Here is a 14,667-nt window from a genome sequence, read left to right as displayed (position 1 = left end):
TAGCCATCTCTTTGCACAGTATCGCTCTGCACTCTGCTCCCTTCACCAGTTGTTTCGTGTCACTTAAACCCAACTCTTTTCTTTCATCCACACCAACCTACTACCACTGATAATTCTGTTTAAGTGTACGTCAAATGCATTTGATTGGGTTGATTTTTTTTTCCCCCCACAAATTTCACAATAAGGCACAATATGAACACACATACTTGTATTACTTGTAAAATGTCATAAAATATTTTGCCCACTAAACAGAGCCACTGGAGGTGGCGGGTTTCACGGCAAATGAAACACTACAGTAGCAACACTACAGTACTTGTCTGGGGTCTGGTTAGGGTAAATCAATAAACAATGTCTTGAAATGTCTGGCAGCACTTGAAAAGCTGAGTGAGGAATCAGTATGTAAGACTAAGATCCAGGCCTTTACTGACTTTCTGGATTTTGCCATTAGTGGTGTATCTGTAGGCAATGAAAGTGTCAAACCTGTAGAGCCATTCATATCGCAGGGTATTCAGCTTTTGATGTCAAGAGACATCTGGATAGTGCTTATGGAGTCATGAAGTCCCTGGACAGTGATTGTCACTATCTTTGCAGGGGAATGAAGGTCCAAGTCTTTAGGGTCCTGGTGCTTCCTGTCTTACTGTATGGTTATGAGACTTGGGCACTAGTCATGGACTGAAGGTGATGACTAGATATCTTTAGTACTAGGTCTCATCAGAGGATACTTGGGTACTGCTGGAGTGAGTGTGTTAAATGGTTCCTTTGGAAGACTCAGATGAGGAGTGTCACTTGCATTGTGAGGGAACATCAGCTAACACATTTTTGCCATGTAGCTTATTTCTCTGGGCCCGATTCAACATGGAGGTGCCTCAAGGGTGAGAGCCCTAGCAGATGGAAAAGGCATAGGCCAGACATGCTCACATTTTTTAAAAACATTTATTTATTTCCTTTTTCCATAAAACATCCAAAACAATAGGCCCTACAAAATAATAATTAAGTAAATAAATTAAACAAATAAACAAAAACACACCACATACCCATGACAAGCAGTTCAAGCAGGTCCAATAGTATCCAAGGATGCAAGATAAGAAATAAATGGTTGCCACACTTTTAGAAACCCATCAGCCCTCCCTCTGAAACTAAACTTGATATTTCCAAGTTTTCATAAAAATATAAGATCTTTCAACCATAAAGAAATAGATGTGGGACATGGAACTTTCCAGGATAACATTCTGCAATATGCTAACAATGAGGTAAAGGCAATTATATCCGCCTACAAGTTGGTATGGGACACAGTGGGGATTCCAGGAACTCCAAAAATATTGATCAGTGGACAAGGCTCTAGCCTGACACCAAGAACATGAGAGATAACATCAAAATACTAAATCAAATATGGCTGAAGTTTGGTGCAAAGAAAAAACACATGGATGGATGCAACATGGTTGGTGCCCCACGCAGGCTGCGTAGTCTGCTTATGCCGAACGGCGGCACTGCACACAGATCAGAGACATTGGGATCAGTTTTGGATAATTTGGACTTTGACAAATGCAGCCTTTCCACAACTTTAAGATAAATTTTGGAAAGTTTTGCACAAGATGATGTCCGAAATCTGTCAGCTGCTTTATCCCACAAACCTTCCCTGAATAGCAGACCCATCTCTTGTTCCCAATTACAGATAGTTTTACTGGCTGGATGATTGTCTAAAATGACTAAAAGAGACTAAGACTGGGTAGTGTAGTAACTGAAAATGAGAAAGTTTTGTGAATAATTGTATTTATTATTTGCCACATTTAGTTGATGTCATGTTTTAAAAATGGCAAGGTTGAGATATTTCCTTTGTTCAGAGCTTATCTAGTTACCAGGGACTGACTAATGGTGATATCAATGTCCATTGTTCACTGTTTTTTACTTAATATCCCCAATTTCTCCCAAAATATTAGTCCTATCAACTTTCGTTTTGGTGACATTCATCCTTGACCCAAAATACATAAGCATACCAAACAGCAAACGTCAGCTCTCTCCGGTTTCTCCGTGATCAAAGTTAAACACACACATACACAGAGGCCACTTCTCTTTTATTATATAAGTAAGCAGAGCACAGAGAATATTTGTTCAATGTTTTTCAGTCATTCACAGCATTCACCACATCATGATAATCATGTTGTCTTGTTAGAAGATGCAACTCCTATAAAGGCCCTAATGCCCATCAGCCTGGTGTTTATCCCTGGACACTGCAGCATGAAATGGATGACAGATGTCAACTCCCCTGAATGTGATGCCAGTCCATCACAGGTTACCTCCCCATCCATTGTTGGTGCTCATTTACAGTCAGGTGGACTGGGATTTGCAGATAAAGTGTCTTGTCTAAGGACACAGAGAGGTAGCCTGAAGCTCACACCTCGAAGTGAATCGTTGTCCATATACGAGGTCTGTCCAAAAAGTATCGGACCTTTTTATTTTTTGCAAAAACCATATGGATTTGAATCACGTGTGATTGCATCAGCCAAGCTTGAACCTTCGTGCGCATGCCTGAGTTTTTTCACGCCTGTCGGTTGCGTCATTCGCCTGTGAGCAGGCTTTGGGTGAGCAGTGGTCCACCCTTCTCGTCGGATTTTTATTGCGAATAAAATGTCTGAACGATTTGGAGCTTTGCTGCATCAATTTTTTCCAGAAACTGTGAGAGACCTCCAGGTGGACACCATTCGGAAAATTCAGATGACTTTCAGGGCCGATTTTATGGGGATTACACAGATTAACCCCTTAACACCCGGATTTATATAGCTGTATATAAAAAATGTTTTGTGTGTGTTTTTGCCTTTAAGTAGATGGTAAATAATGTTGAGATTATTAATTTCACTTTTGCACAAAAACTAGATCGTAATATTGGGTATTCTGGTAATGACTTTATGTTATAATGTTATAATAATAATGATGGTATGTTGCAAATTTGCGACAACGGGCATACAGGTCAATTTGGTAAGTTGCATATTTGAGTCAGAGATTGTAGCATATATGCGACGATGGGCGTTAAGGGGTTAAGGAGTGCTCCAGCCAGTTTAAAGACCGCCCACAGCTGCTGAGAGCGGCCGCGCTCCGAGCGCCGATCGACAGGCTGAATCAACCAGATCATTTCCAACGTGAAGGCTTTGTTGATCCTGGATGTCATCTGACTTACACAAAAATGGCAGAAGATGTGGACATCAGTACTTTTTTGGCACATTCCACTGTTACAGGAGTTTTTTTTCATGGAAAGAAAAGCGGACGGATACGCCATGGAGCCGTTCATGGCGCGGGACAAAACCACCTCCGTGTTGGTCTCACAGGATGGCTTTCAGACGGCTTTCGGTGGCTTTTCAGTCATGTGACTATCCGAGAAATTGTGAATGAGCTGGACATGCCAGAACATGTCCTGTGAGGCTTCATCACGGCGTTGCTTTGCGCCATGTGGCACCGCCGCAATGCGCAGAATTCCTCCGCTCCTCTTTCCATGACAAAAACTCCTGTAACAGTGGAATGTGCCGTTCATTTCCAACCTGGACGCTGTGTTGATCCGGGACATCGTCTGACTAGTACAGGAATTGCAGAAGACGTGGACATCAGCACTTTTTCGGCACATTGAGACAGACATGCGGAGGAATTCCACGCGTCGTGGCGGTGCCGCATGGCACAAAGCAACGCCGTGATGAAGCCTCACAGGACATGTTCTGGCATGTCCAGGCTCATCCACAATTTCTCGGATAGTCACACGACTGAAAAGCCACCGAAAGCTGTCTGAAAGCCATCTCAAAGCTGTCCTGTGAGACCAACACGGAGGTGATTTTGTGCCGCGCCATGAGCGGCTCAGTGGCACATTCCTCCGCTCCTCTTTCCATGAAAAAAACTCCTGTAACAGTGGAATGTGCCGAAAAAGTGCTGATGTCCATGTCTTCTACCATTTTTTTGTAAGTCAGACGATGTCCCGGATCAACAAAGCCTTCACGTTGGAAATGATCTGGTTGATTCAGCCTGTCGATCGGCGCTCGGAGCGCGGCGCACTCTCAGCAGCTGTGGGCGGTCTTTAAACCGGCTGGAGCACTCCTTAATCTGTGTAATCCCCATAAAATCGTCCCTGAAAGCCATCTGAATTTTCCGAATGGTGTCCACCTGGAGGTCTCTCACAGTTTCTGGAAAAACTTGATGCAGCAAAGCTCCAAATTTATTCGCAATAAAAATCCGACGAGAGGGGTGGACCACTGCTCACACAAAGCCTGCTCACAGGCGAATGACGCAACCGACAGGCGTGAAAAAACTCACGCATGCGCACGAAGGTTCAAACTTGGCTGATGCAATCACACGTGATTCAAATCCATATGGTTTTTGCAAAAAATGAAAAGGTCCGATACTTTTCTCACAGACCTCGTATATTGGTTGTCCAACTGTCATTCCTTAGAGCCACCTGCTTGGCAGATTTTCATGTTAATCAGAGAACAATATGGGAATCTAAGATTTTTCTGCATCTTCTGAATTATTGTTAGTATCACGTTAGTATTTTGTGACTTTTACATTCCTTTCCTTCACCTACCTTTCATCCTACACGCCTGTCAGTCATCAAACTCGTCAGTCAGGCTGGCAGGCATCTCTCTGAAAGTTTGAATAGTACTAATGAGTCTTTTTAGGCCGTTAACTGGCTTCCCTGCTCTCCCTCTTTGTAGGTATGAATAGAATAACCTAATGGTGCTTGTTAGCCACTCCACTGCTTTCCCTTATCCTCCTACTGCGTTATCACTGCTGATCAGTGTAGCAGAAGATAAATCTCTGTGTGTGTGTGTGTGCAGTATCTTCTTCCCTCAGCTATTATCTGCCCTGATCAGTCTACCCAGAGTTTTCTGCAGAGACCCCATCTAAGGAGGTCATGTTTTCATTTGCCCCAATCGTCTCACTGGCCGATAAGACAATTTGTCAGGTGGAAATCGGAGAGGCCTTTTCTTGGGTTGTCTGGGGGAAACCATTTGAGGAGGAGAATTGAGAAATAGAGACTGGGAGAAGTAGCACAAGGTGGAAAACAGTGTAACATGCAGATAAAAACTGCAGGAAAAATCAGCTGTGATTTGTTTTATGTGTTTTGACACATGAAAAATAATTAAAGTCTGTACATTTCAAAATAATAGCTTCAGTGTTAAACGCAAGTTGGTTGCAAACATTTTCTAATTAAAGAGTGTGTAGCATTAAAGTTCCATAATTAAGATTTGTGGCATACTGTAAAAGACAGATGTGGTTCAAAATTGTGAGCTGATGAGGTATATACCTGTATGTGATGGTCTTTTATTTATTTAAGCTTGAAATATAATAAGGCATAAAGTAGCATGACATCAGGGAGAAGAAAAACTACAAAATTAAATAATTAAAATAATACAACTCTAAAGGACACCAGGGACAAAATTGTAGACCTGCACAGGACTGGGATAGGCTACACAACAATAGGCAAGCAGCTCAGAAGGCAACAACTGTTGGAGCAATTATTAGAAAATGGAAAAAAATTGTAAATAGAATGCATTTATATAGCACTTTTCCATCTGCATCAGACGCTCAGAGCGCTTTACAATTATGCCTCACATTCACCCATTCACACAAACACACACACGCCGATGTCAGGGTGCTGCCATGCAAGGCGCTCACTACACACTGGGAGCAACTTGGGGATTAAGGACCTTGCCCAAGGGCTCTTAGTGATTTTCCGGTCAGACTGGGGTTTGAACTGAGGATCCTCTGGTCTCAAGCCCAACGCTTAACCACTACACCATCACCTCCAAACACAAGATGACTGTCAATCTTCCTCGATGTGGGGCGCCATGCAAGATCTCGCCTCGTGGAGTAAGAATGAATCAGAGAAAGCCCAGAACTACATGGGAGAACCTGGTCAATGACCTGAAGAGAGCTGGGACCACAGTCAAAGATTACATTAGTAACACATGATGCTGTCATGGTTTAAAATCCATAGGGTATGCAAGGTCCCCCTGCTCAAGGCAGCACATGTCCAGGCCCATCTGAAGTTCACCAGTAACCATCTGGATGATCCAGAGGAGGCATGGGAGAAGGTCATGTGGTCAGATGAGACCAGAATAGAGCTTTTTGGAATCAACTCCACTTACCATGTTTAGAGGATGAGAAAAACCCCAAGAAAACCATCCCAACCGTGAAGCATGGAGGTGGAAACATCATACTCTGGGGTGCTCTTCTGCAAAGGGGACAGGACGACTGCACCGTATTGAAGGGAGGATGGATGGGGTCATGTATTGTGAGATTTTAGCAAACAACCTCCTTTCCTCAGTAAGAGCATTGAAGATGGGTCATGGCTGGGTCTTCCAGCATGACAATGACCCTAAACACACAGCCAGGGCAACTAAGGAGGGGCTCCAAAATTGACAGTGGATCAAATACTTATTTCCCCCACTGTATTGGCTGCAGCTTCCCCTTGACCCTTAACAGGAATAAGTGGGTTTAGAAAATGGATGGATGTTTTGAGATACTTTTTATTTTAAAAATTACTTCATAGTTTAGCAGATTTTTTTTTAAAATAATAGTTTGAATAGTTGTTCTGGAAGTAATTCAAAAGTATTCAGATCACAGAGTAAATAATCCAAAAAGTATTCTGTTTGTATTGTAATTCGTATTCAGTAACTGAATACATTTCAAAGTACTCACCCAACTCTGAACACAAGACAGGTGGATTTCTTATTTTTGGCAAACGCGAAGCACTCACTATCATGGACTTTAACAAATTTGTGAATGAAACGTGAGGAAAATAAACCTTTTGTGTTCAGCCTTAGATCTTTGCCTCAACTCATGAAAATGGGAATGAAAATTAAAGTCGTGCATATTTCATCCACACATCATCAAATGCCTGCACGTGCCACTGAGTGAAAAGAAGTGACGTAAAACAAAGGTTACTGTATGTGGAAAAAGTGTTACTTTTTGAGTGGTTACTTCTGGATATTGTCATCAGTATTCACTCCATAACCTCCACACTTCCCACTCCTGCCCTCACTAATCCAATCACCCCCTCTGCAGACTCACACAAGGCCTCCGATAGTCCAGCCACGGCTCCTTAATCGCATGTTATTGCCCAGAATTGCATTTACAGCACAGAGGCAAATCTCCACAGATGTGATTGTGTTGGCTGTTAATCCAATCAGTCTCTGCTCACTTTTCTTTTACTCAACATCTTTCATCTCCAAAAACAAGGTGACAGTGTTTTAATTTTCATTCTTGGGTTACTCTCGATCAATTTAGCTCACAGTGTGTTGTTGAGTTTATGGACCGAGACGCATGTTGGTGCTGGTTATTGTACAAGTCTATATTTCTCTCCAGCGGGAAAATGAAGGATGTTTGGTTTAGATGCGATTAAAATAAGAGCCTTCTGTTATTGTTTATTCACTGAAGCAGTGACTATTGAATCAGGTGTGTGGGATTTGTTTGACCCTAAAATTTTACTGAGATAATTGATTTGGTCAGTGTTCAACCGATGTTTTCAGAAAGCAATGAACCCACGAGTTTTTAACATTACAAATAAAAAGCAGAGCAATAAACACTTTGAGAAACAGCAAACAGCTGCACAAAGTGTTATGTTAAACTGTAACTCATGCTTTAACTTTATGCCAAAGCTTAAGTGTACTTTTGTTGGTGCAGTTGACAGGGTTAGACGAAGGGTTCAGGACATGGGTACATGTGATGTAATGCAAGATGCTGGTCCCACACGCAGAGACATCAAGATACATGAGAGTGAAGTGCCCCCTGCCCCTGCACAAGATGCAAGTCCATCACATATTAGTTAGTTCCCCAGCCCAGGACGGTACCAATTTGCAGCTGGGTGGACTGACACAATGATGACGGACTGCATTTATTTTCTGTCTAACAGATGCTTTGATCTTTACAATGACACCTCACATTTACTTCCCCAGTCAAGGACGATACCCATTTACAGTTGGGTAGATTGAGACAATACAGATTGTCTTATCGCATGAGCACAATGGGGCAGCGCAGTCTCGTTTGAACCCCTGCATGATTTGACCACTTCCAGGGACAGCCTGCACAAACACAGCATCACTTCTAATGGAAAAATGTTGTACTGTTTTGTTTTTGGCTGCAATCACCGAAGCAGTTGCGAAAACTACAGGACTAGACTACAGGACCCAATTCAAACCTATGTCTCCATAGTGGCAGGCCAGCTCCTTATCCATGGAGCTACCTGCTCTACAGGTAAAAATTTGTGGTCATAGTTTCATGAATTCCCACACTGCCAAGACTATAGCTCAATATACAGTTGTCCATAAACTGAAGCTTGGGGGAGGCTTGAATCCTGATTCTTGCTGATTGTGAGACACCATGAACTGGAAATAGACTCAAATGCAATGACGCAGGTTTGTAAAAGCCAAAAGGTAATTAATTAATTTATTACATCTGCCAAGCACGTAATAAAATCATCGGCATTTATTTATTTGTCTGTCTGTTAGAAGGATTACTTCAAAACTACTGCACGGATTTAGACTAAATTTTCACCACAGATAGATATTAGGCCATGGAAGAACCCATTAAATTTTGGAGGTGATCCAGATTTGGATTCTGCATCAAGTTTCACTTTATATAGACTTTGAAGGATTACGTCAAAACTATTTCACAGATTCTCACCATATTTGCACCACAGATAGATATCTGGGTATGGCAGACTCCACTGAATATAAATTAAATAAATTGAAATTGAATTAAAGATTCACAAATGTGTGCAGAGATTTGTACCTGTGTGGAGACTTGCCTTTGTGCCTCTGTGGCTATACTGCGTCACACCACCAGGGGGTGCAAGCACCAAAGATATTGGTCATCACTACCATTTTAAAGCTGCGTTCACATCGGACGCCACGCGAGTGACGGTGGAGACAGGTTTCCATGTAATCCCTATGGAAGGACGCGTTGTTGTGCCACAAAAGTTCAAGCCACGCAATGCGACGCGATGGACGCAAATGAAGTGACGTGAATGAAGCGATTTTGAGTGACTGGCGCGTTTGTGGCGCGATATCGCGTCACGTTGCCCTCCTCCCCAAGTTGAAAAATCTGAACTTTTTCATCTTGTCGTGTCTTGATGACCAATCAGGGACTGGATATGTAGTGACATGGAGATGTCTGGAGTTTCCACTTGATGTGGACATGTCCTGTCTCTGGCAACCAGACTGTGAGCAGGACTTATGTCCCTTTTGTCCTTTATTTAACACAATTATGACAGAGTTTGAGGGGAGAGCAAGCAGCAGCACAGCAGGAGCGGCAGCAGCAGCCGTTTTTTTTTTCACATGCGCGTGAACGAATCATCTGTGAAGATTATTTTATTTATTAACTACACAGATGTATAATAAAACAAATGGTGACTGGTTTATAACACAGTTATGACAGAATTTGAGTGGAGAGCAAGCAACAGCACCACAGCAGCAGGGGAAGCCATTTTTTTTTTAAATTGTTCACATGTGTGTACGCAAACGGGACAGGAGGTCCTCAAATTGCGTCCTGGAGAGGCGGAAATACCGCTAAAAGCGGCCGTCATCCAGATGCAGCTCCTGCAGCATATAATGAAACTCCCCGAATTGGGAACATTTCATGAGGATGTTGTGAACCCAGGGACGGTGCCGCTGGTGACGTTTGTCAAATAGAGCACAGCAACTCGCTCCGTGTGATCAAGGTCTGGCATGTTGACTTGACTGCGAGCAGAATGGAAGCTCCTCCTATTTGATGACACATTAAGGTGAAATTTTGCAGTGAAAGCAGAGTGACACACTGGGTGATGGTGGCGTGTCCATCGCCAGGTGAGGCACACAAATTTGTGGTGTCGCGTGGCGTCCGGTGTGAATGCGGTGTAAGCCTGGCTGGGTCTTCGAAGAACATCCATTGATTCAGTTTGAGGGCATCTTTTTTTCTGTGTTTCAGAGACCAGGAACATGAATGGATTGTGGGGCCTTTATTGTAGTAAAAGTATTCATTTGCAAATACTTTTGTTACAATAATGGTCCCATAATGGATCTTTTGGGGCTTTTAATTTTAAATAAAGAAGTGCCACAGCAGATGCACGGCAAGGGTGATCAGCATGTTGATTTTGCACAAGTTTTACACCAGATGCTCTTCCTGTTGCAACTTCACATTACATGGAGAAAATATGGCAGGGGGTGAGGTTTGAACTGGGACCCTTCTGCACTGAAAGCAAGTGCACTAACCACCTGGCCACCACCCTGCTACAACTAGTTTAAGTATAAGAATAGTGAAAATCTTGGTTTTTTTCCTCCTCATTTGTCCCCCCCTTGGATGGACCCCATTCTTAGCAATTGCCTATACTGCCTATAGGCTGGGCCGGGTCTGTCCTCATTGAAGCTGCCGAAAAAATGGAGGAGGCTTATCACAACCCAACTATTTAGATACCATATTCAGCAAACACACGCATGCCTCCCTCTACTGCATTTAGCAAACACTGTGAGTTGATATTCAGTTAAACAAAATACACCCACTTAGTTTAGGATGTAGCTTAGACATGTATGCACATCATTTAAGACAGGATAACTCAACTGTTTTAGACTAACATAACCCCAATGAACAACTTGGAATATGTGCCAAAATCTCTATCCAGGATGAACTGCCCAAAAATGACCACACCCTTTTCATCCCAAGTGTTCCTTCAAATACAGCAGTATTTTCTAAATTTCAGCAGTTACAGATTTTCCAAGGTATGCAATATGTTCAGAATGACCAGTACATGACCAGTACATGTTTAGAAGGGTCATAGAAGAGTGTAAAATTTCTAATTTTGATCTGTCAGGATTATGTATTTAGTTCATGCACCTGAATCAAAGTTTTTGTGGCGTTGTCAAGGTTTTTTTTTTTATCAACTTTTTCGGTTTCTGAATTCTTTTTCAGATAATTTTCACAAAACATTGGTTATCTTTTCTACGCACAATTTGTCATTGCTTTTTGGCACTTGGTTTCCAACTGATAACTGGAAGACAGACAAACAGGCATAAAATTGGAACCTCCATCCAATTTTAGTGGTGTAGTTAAATCCATAACAGAAAAATAACAGTGATTGAGGCACTTTTGATTGAGATATAATGTGAAATGTACACCAAATATATATATATATAAAAATAGATATTTTTTTCGATTGTTTTTTTTTTTTTTTTTTGCCAGCTTGCACTCGGCCATTGTTTGTTATGGGTCAGTGTTGGTTTGCTCAGCCCTGCTGTTGACCAAGGCAGGGATGTACATCTGGAGCTGGTCCCCGGGCGCCTAATGGCGACTTCTGCTCCTACTGGCAATTAGGATGGGTTAAGTGGCTGACCGAACGGTCCCCCCTAAAAATCGGTCCGCCCTGGTTTCACTGCACATGCGTCATTAGACACAGTTCATGGATTATTACCTCGTTTCTGCTTCAAACTGCACTCCAGTCATCATCTGTCTCAGGGACAGATATCTGAAGCTTTTGTACAACAATCATTTCCACATAAATTCAGCATTATTTTATAATAAAAGACTGAGGAATGCCGATATGTTTGTCTATGTATGTATGTTTGTTTGTTTGTAATCATTGCATTTTTCACCTTTAACTCACTGTGCAGCACACAGTTTACATTGCAGACTCTTGCAACTTCACATATAGCAGCCATAGTAAGGTACCTTTCAGTACACAAAAGGATCAAGCTCAAGGTCAAAGGTGAAGGTCACAGGAAGATCAAACACTAAATTCAACTAAACAACTTTCCTGGTCACAATTTTTGAAATTTTGCCTCCAAATTTGCCATAAACATAGTCATAGGCCTTGCCCATTACCTGGGATAAGTGATTGACCTTGACCTTCAGGGTTTCATGTGAGGTCAAATGTCACCTAAATTAGGTCAAACTTCAGATTACAGTAAAACATGTTGTGTAATACACCACACATTAATTAATAATATTTTATGATTACATTCGTACTAGCAGAATAGAGTTTATGATTACAAATAGATAAAACATTGATAATTACAAATAGATAAAACAATGATAATTACAAATAGATAAAACACTCGGTGGCAAGGCTCCTGGGGTGGATGAAATCTGTCCTGAGTACCTTAAGTCTCTGGATGTTGTGGGACTGTCTTGGCTGACACGCCTCTGCAACACTGCGTGGCAATCGGGTGCAGTGCCTCTGAATTGGCAGACCGGGGTGGTGGTCCCTCTGTTTAAGAAGGGGGACTGGAAGGTGTGTTCCAACTATAGGGGGCTCACACTCCTCAGCCTCCCCAGTAAGGTCTATTCCAGAGTACTGGAGAGGAGAATTTGACCGATGGTTGAACCTCGGATTCAGGAGGCGCTCCATCGGGTGCTCGAGGGTTCATGGGAGTTCGCCCAACCAGTCCACATGTGTTTTGTGGATCTGGAGAAGGCATTCGACCGTGTCCCTTGGGGCACCCTGTGGGGAGTGCTCCGGGAGTACGGGGTCCGGGGTCCTTTGCTAAGGGCTATCCGGTCCCTGTACGACCGCAGCAGGAGCTTGGTTCTCATTGCTGGTAGTAAGTCAAACCTGTTTCCAGTGCACGTTGGACTCCGCCAGGGCTGCCCTTTGTCACCGGTTCTGTTCATTATTTTTATGGACAGAATTTCTAGGCGCAGCCAGGGTGTAGAGGGGGTCTGGTTTGGGAACCACAGAATCTCGTCTCTGCTGTTTGCGGACAATGTGGTTCTGTTGCCTTCGTCAAATCAGGACCTTCAGCATGCACTGGGGCGGTTTGCAGCCGAGTGTGAGGCGTCCGGGATGAAAATCAGCACCTCCAAATCCGAGGCCATGGTTCTCGACCGGAAAAAGGTACTTTGCCCTCTTCAGGTCAGTGGAGTGTCCTTGCCTCAAGTGGAGGAGTTTAAGTATCTCGGGGTCTTATTTACGAGTGAGGGACGGATGGAGCGTGAGATTGATAGACGGATCGGTGCAGCGTCTGCAGTGATGCGGTCGCTGTATCGGACCGTCGTGGTGAAGAGAGAACTAAGTAGGGGGGCAAAGCTCTCGATTTACCGATCGATCTACGTTCCGATCCTCACCTATGGTCATGAGATTTGGCTCATGACCGAAAGAACGAGATCGCGGGTACAAGCGGCCGAGATGAGTTTCCTCCGCAGGATGGCTGGGCGCTCCCTTAGAAATAGGGTGAGGAGCTCGGTCACTCGGGAGGAGCTCGGAGTCGAGCCGCTGCTCCTCCACGTCGAAAGGAGTCAGTTGAGGTGGCTCGGGAATCTTTTCCGGATGCCCCCTGGACGCCTCACTGGAGAGGTGTTCCGGGCACGTCCCATTGGGAGGAGGCCCCGGGGAAGACCCAGGACACGCTGGAAGGATTACATCTCTCGGCTGGCTTGGGAACGTCTTGGGGTTCCCCCGGAGGAGCTGGGGGAGGTGTGTGTGGATCGGGAGGTCTGGGCGGCTTTGCTTGAGCTGCTGCCCCCGCGACCCGACTCCGGATAAAGCGGAAGAAAATGGATGGATGGATGGATGGATAAAACATTAATTATAAGTAAAGTGTTCATTACAGCAAACTATTGCTATCATACTGGGTGTTGAAAAACTAACATAAATGTGTTGTTTGCTTATTGTCATACTGTCAGTATAATAAGAAGTAAACTGATTTTTGCAGGGTAGAGAAGGGTCTGTTCCAGGGACGTCGTTCTTTTGAATACAATGGATCTTCACTTATTGCGGGGTCACTTGCCATGTAGTTCAACACCAGATGGGACTCTAAAGTTTGACTCATTCTTCATGCTACTAAAACCTGAAACCACTTTGCTGTAATATTTAGTGGATAAAAATGATTTGAACACATCGTAATGAATTATTTCCCCTGTTGAGCTGCTCATCCAGTGAGAACCACATTTGTTTCAAATAATCATATTTGTCAATTTCATGCTACATTTATATTATTCTATTGATTCCTATCTGGCTCTCTTTATATTTATGACCTAGTTTGTACAGAAGAGATTTGAGAAAGGTGGTCCTGATGGCCTTGATTTTCAATCTGTTTCTTAAACATATGTTTCTTTGCATACTATTGTGTCTGTTTGTGTGTGTGTACGCTATATTTATTTATTAACTTGTTTAAATATATGTCGTAATGTTTTAACTGTATGTTTTAGTGTACAACACATTGGGTCGGCATTGGTTGTAGTAAAGTGCTTTATAAATGAAGATGGTATGATATGGTACTGTGTGCTCTATACACATACTGTGGATATTTTATGCAAAACTATATTGGAGTATTTTAGGGGTGGTGGCCAAGTGGTTAATGCGCTTGGTTTCAGTTCAGAAGGCTCAAATCCCACCCCTGCCACATTTCTCCATGTACTGTGGAATTGTGTCAGGAAGGGCATCCGGTGTAAAACCTGTGCCAATTCAACATGCAGATCCACCTTGGATCTGCTGTGGCGACCCCGAGTGCAAACAAGGGAGCAGCCGAAGGGACTTAATATATTGGAGTATTTTCTATCACATTTCCAAATCAGGTCCATATATTTGTAGAGTATATTTGGAAGGGGGACTTAAAGATACTTCAGAATAGGAAATATTACTATTGTAGATAGCTATAGATACATACAGAAAGAATACCAATATCGTTTACCATCACTCAAACTGCTTCATCTGGGACCATA

Source organism: Thalassophryne amazonica, chromosome 5, assembly GCF_902500255.1.
Source record: "Thalassophryne amazonica chromosome 5, fThaAma1.1, whole genome shotgun sequence".
Lineage (NCBI taxonomy): Eukaryota > Metazoa > Chordata > Actinopteri > Batrachoidiformes > Batrachoididae > Thalassophryne > Thalassophryne amazonica.
Note: the sequence above shows the minus strand (reverse complement) of the source record.